Raw genomic sequence first — 6,000 nt, forward strand, 5'->3', positions numbered from 1 at the left:
GGGAGAACTCAGTTCAATATGTCATGCTGTTTCTGGCTACCCTTCGGGTTGTAGGGAAAACCTACTTCTTTTTCAATCTCCTAAGGATGCCTTGATGTGGTGGGAATCACTGCCACAGCTTCCTCACCTCCCTACTTGAGTGGAGATGTATTTCACCTATCGGCTTATATATTTTATACCAGGAGCTTTCAGCAACTCCTTTTTAATGTGTGGCTTGACTTGCCAATATGTTTCTCATGCACCCTCCTCCTTCCCTTTTTTTTTTTTTTTTTTTTTTTTTTGGGTTTATGGGAACAGGCCATGTGCCCCACGTATGGTACAAGTTTAGGCCTGCTTTGTTTTTCAGGTTTTGTTGTGTGGCTGGATGGATGAATGTGCACCGAAAAGGTCTAGCCTACGATACGGGTATGGACGACTCTGCCCTTCCATACCCCAATGATACCACTACTGCAATATGGCTGATTTAGTTGTTTGCTCACAGAATGTCCGTGGTCTGAACTTTGAAAAGAGCTTTGATTTTGGATCAGATCAAACTACAACCACATAACTTGTGTTTTACAAGAAACCCATCTGATGGGTTCAAAAATTTTAAATATAAATAAATAATACACAATTGGTCTCCCACAACTATCACTTGGCATATTCCAGTTATGCTGGGGGGTGATCCTGGTCCATAAAGGGCTGTTCTTTACTTGTCATCAGGTGATCAGGGATCCCAAGGGCCAGTTTATCATCCTACATGCCTCTGTACATGGGGTTCATATATTGCTGGCCTCAGTCTGTCTTTCCTCCCGTCATGGCTGCAGTGTTTACAGAATGAAGTATGAAGCTTTCCTCCCTAACGATTTACCCTACGCTCCTTGTAGGAGATTTTAACTCAGTACTACAACCTGGTCTAGATAGGTTAAATCCTTCCTTATCTGAATCTAAATTGTTCCTCAAGTGATATGAAACCTATGGATATGTAGATCTTTGGTGCTGGAAATACCCTACTAATAAAAATTTATATATATAAATGTGTTATATTTTTATCAAAAGTATTGGGACACGCACATGAACTTTTAATGGCATCACAGTCTTGGTCCGTAGGGTTCAATATTGAGTTGGCCCACCCTTTGCAGCTATAGCAGCTGCAACTCTTCTGCGAAGGCTGTCCACAAGGTTTTCCAGGGGTTGGGCTTGGCCCCTTAGTTCCAGTGAACTCTTAAGGCATCAGCATACAAAGACAATTTCATGCTCCCAACTTTGTGGGAACAGTTTGGGGATGGCCCCTTCCTGTTCCAACATGACTACTCACCAGTGCAAAAAGCAAGGATCATAAAGACATGGATGAGTGAGTTTGGGGTGGAGGAAATTGACTGGCCTGCACAGAGTTCTCACCTCAACCCGAGAGAACACCTTTGGGATGAATTAGTGGAGACTGCGAGCCAGGCCTTCTCGTCCAACATCAGTGCCTGACCTTACAAATGCGCTTCTAGAAGAATGGTCAAACGTTCCCATCGACCTACTCCTAAACCTTGTAGTCAGCCTTCCCAGAAGAGTTGAAGCTGTTGTAGCTGCAAAGGGTGGGCCAATTCAATATTGAACCCTATGGACTAAGACTGGGATGCCATTAAAAGTGTGTGTGTGTGTGTGTGTGTGTGTATATATATATATATATACACACAGTGGGGACGGAAAGTATTCAGACCCCCTTAAATTTTTCACTTTTTGTTATATTGCAGCCATTTGCTAAAATCATTTAAGTTCATTTTTTATATACACACAGCACCCCATATTGACAGAAAAACACAGAATTGTTGACTTTTTTGCAGATTTATTAAAAAAGAAAAACTGAAATATCACATGGTCCTAAGTATTCAGACCCTTTGTTCAGTATTTAGTAGAAGCGGCGAGGAGGAGAGGGAGGAGCCGGATGTGGGCGTCAGGCTGATGCCGAGGCTGGGCCCGTGAGGTCGGCCGCATCCCTCCCCATGATGCGAGTCTAGGCGTCAGCTCCTTATGCCCCGTGTCTCCCTTGTGTCCCCCCCACGGAACAGCACGGGCGTCTGTGCCCCCCCCCCCCCCCCCCCCCCCGCGTTTCCATCGTGCCTCGTACCCAGATAGCAGCGACGGGCCCTACCTGATCCGCAGTATCCCTGCATTGCCCTTGGCGGTCTCTCGCGGCTTGCAGTCAACCCCGGCTCGCGACAGCATAGGAGCCTCCTCGCATCTCCCGCGTCTCTGTGCCTCCCGTCGCTCCCCGTGTCCCTCCGCGAGTGGAGCCGGGTCAGGTCGGAGCTTGGCTGGGGGCGTGGAGGAGTGCCGGTAACAGACAGCAGTCCCCGCCAAACATTACTCACAGCGCCGTGGGCGGAGTAGGCTCTCGGTCCCTCTGAAGCAGCGGAGTGCTCGCCCGTCACGGCAGGGGTGAAGGTGAGAGGGGACTTTGTGAGCGGCTGTGAGAAGCAGAGAGAACACAGAGCGACAGAGGGTTATGTCGGTACACGGAGGAGCAGAGATATCGAAGGATATTGAAGGATACTGAAGGATCAGAGGTAATGCTGGTAATGCTGAAAAAATAAGAAAGAGCTGAAAGCTGCCAAGATCAGCCAGAGGGGTAAGTGAAAAAAAAAAAAAAACCCCGATAGCGATTTCTGGAGTGGTGGACTGTAGCCCCTGGCTGTGAAAACCTGCAGTAGTAAATGGTAATAGCAGGTAACTGAGTGTATACATAGCAAAACCGAAACGTGCCCTGGAGGTTTTGGAGGTGGAGGAGTGATCGGGACTTTGTGATTGGTACCTGCGGGGGTACAGTTAATACACGTAAAGCACAGGGTAAATTTATGCCACATAAAATTATGTAGCTGTGGAACTCTGCTCAAAATTTTTAAAGTTACAGGTCTACTGTGGCGGGTGAAGCGAAGTTTAAATCCCCCCTGTTACTCTCTGCTACATTCTCAGCCAGCGCACGAAGAAAGTAAATATATTTAATAACATATTAACTATATAAGAGTGATATTTCTACACAACAAATATATATGGACATATACAATCTAAAAAAAAAAAGTTTAACTGGGATTAACCTGAGTCTGCATACAAGGTTTTTGTCGTTTGCAACCTACTTTACCAGCTCTACCTTAGCTGTCTGTTGTACCCTTGCTCTCTTGATTTGAACAGAGCCCTGGACTAATTCTGAATACCCGAATATACACAGGGTAGGGGGGGGCGGATCCCAAGAGCAGACTTAAAGGTGCATAGAGAACCTAGCACCAATCCGTGGGGGGGGGGGGGAGAGGATTTAAGCGAGCCCGGAGAAACTGAATGTACCCAGCCCGAAACTTACAAACCTACACAAACCTATACTTGCAATTGCACATGATAGCACCGCTCCCCCGGCAATATTAGGAAACAGAAAGGAAGGGATGAGAGGCAAATCAACAAAGGGGATGACATCTAACCCGCCTAGAACAAGTGCAAGCCCGGGAACCATCAGGAAGTACATGGTACAGGAAAGCAGTAAAGAAAGCCCAGGTAAACAAACGGGGGGTAAAAGTAAAGCACCGGAGAGCTTGCCAAAGATGGGGACAAGAAGACAAACAGCAGAGATAGACATCCATGCTGCAAGTGGCGAGATACTGGATGTAGAAATGGGGGATTCCCAAAAAAAACAATTACCAACTAAAAGCGAAATGGCAGAAATGTTCGCGAAGCTCGAAACCTCAATAAAAGGAGAAATCGATTCCTTGCGAGAAGACATGAACCAAATTCTAAAAAGGGTGGAAGAGGCAGAAACCAGGCTGGATCAACATGGAGAAGAGCTGGAAGGCTTCGAAAAACAGATAGAGGAGGTCATAAAAGAACAGAGAAACATCCTGTGTAGACTGGAAGATTAGGAGAATCGGAGTAGAAGAAGGAATCTTCGAATAAAGGCCTTCCAGAGACTCAGGGAGAAAAAGAAGACCTTCAAGGAAAAATGGATGCGATCTTCGGGGGAATGATTACTTCACCCAACATAAGCGGTAAAATAAAATTTGACAGAGTTCACAGGATTCGCAAGCCTGCAGAGATCATGGGGGACGTCCCAAGAGACGTGATTGCGAGATTTCACAATTATCAAGATAAAGAACGGGTGAAGACGTGTATGAAAAAGAATCGACCAGTGCGATACGGAGAGACGAACTTACAGATCTTTGCGGATCTAGCGGCGGAGACGCTCGCTAGGAGAAGAGTGTAGAAACCGTTGCTGGCCCAGCTTCAAGCGCATGAAGTCAAATACTCTTGGGGTTTTCCAGCCTGCCTGAATGGGTTTAAGGAAGGACGTTCGGCAACCTTAAGATTCCCGGAAGAAACTCAAAAATTTTGTGATCGATTGGGGATCCCTCTTGTGGAAGTTCCGGGTTGGTGGGAAAGAGCTGGAAACTGGGACCCCACCAAAGAACAGCAGGCCTGGCAGCCAGTCCTTAAGACAAAATTGAGATAACTAGAAATGTACCTGTAAAGACAACAGTAAAATGCTACGTAGATACCGGGGGGGGGGCCGGGGAGCTGGGGGGGGAGGGGGCAGACCCGGGCAACCCCCTACAAAGGGGGGAGCATGGGATCCGGAGACGCCTAAACCGAGCTTCACCTCAAGGGGGATAACCAGAGGGCCAGGTGGGGTGGTAGGGCCCATGGTTTATCAGGTCATGGGGAGACCGGATTCCCCCAACCGGGGGGAGGGGTGGGAAGGGGGGGTGGGGGTGGGGGCGGGTTGGAGGAGGGAGGATTAGGGGGGGAAGGAATGCTGGGATGGGGGGGATAGGGGAGGGTCGGGGTTGAGTGGGGGGGTTTAGGGAAGGGGGAGGGAAGGGGAATCTACCAGTAGCAACAGGGAAGAATAAGGATGAGGCCCTTGCTCTCGCAAAGTGGAACGATCAAATACAAAAAGTGTAAAAAAGGATGGTGGGTCTAGAGATAATTACCTATAATGTACGTGGCATAAACGCTCCCAGGAAAAGAGCGAATATTGTGGGCGAACTGAGATTCCTGAAGGCGGACGTGGTCCTACTGCAGGAAACCCACTTCACTATAACAAACAACAATAAAATAAGCTCAAAAGATTTCCCCATATGGTACTATGGTGATTCCCCAATTAGTCGAGCAAAAGGAGTAGCCATAGGGTTTGCCAGAGGTGTAAGATTCGACCTAGACGAGAGACTAGTGGACCCTGATGGGCGATACTTGTTCTTGAGAGGAAAATTAAACGAAGTAGAGTGCACCCTGGCAAACATATATGGCCCAAATAAAAACCCCATTGGCTATTTATTGAGGTTAGCTGATTTAATGGAATTCAAGAAGGGGGGCCTAATAATGGGGGGCGATTTCAACTTCTGTCCGGAACCAAAGGAGGACAGTACGTCGCGTGCACAGGGGACTGGAATGGGATGGAGGAACAAACTAAAACAGAAACTGCACCAACATCAATTGGTAGATGGCTGGAGGCTACAACACCCCAAAACAAGAGACTTCACATTCCACTCCCCTGTCCACGCGTCGTACTTTAGACTGGACTTCTTTATAATAGAGCATAGGTTGTTAGAGGTGGTTGTTAGTACAAACATGGGTATAACAACGTTCTCCGACCACGCGCCGGTGATGTTACAATTAAAGATAGGAGAGCTAAACACAAGGAGTAAGGTGTGGAGATTAAATGAGGAACTTTTGCACGATAGAGCAATAGAAGAACGAATGAAAAAAGAATTAGAGCTCTATTTTAAAGAAAACAACACAGAAGGGGTATCTGAAATGACGGTGTGGGAAGCCCACAAGGCCTTTATAAGAGGTATCATGATAAAAGAGGAGGCGGAGAAAAGAAGGAGCACTAGAGAGAAAACACGGGCCTTGAGCACAAAAATTAACATACTAGAACAGCTTCATAAGAATAAGAACGATAGTGAAACTTTGCTAAAACTCAGCCGTAAAAGGGAGGAGATGAGAGAACTCATAGAGCAAGAAACAAGAATGATGTATAATAGAGTA

This window comes from Aquarana catesbeiana, linkage group LG09 (genome assembly GCF_042186555.1).
Source record: "Aquarana catesbeiana isolate 2022-GZ linkage group LG09, ASM4218655v1, whole genome shotgun sequence".
NCBI classification, from domain to species: Eukaryota; Metazoa; Chordata; class Amphibia; order Anura; family Ranidae; genus Aquarana; species Aquarana catesbeiana.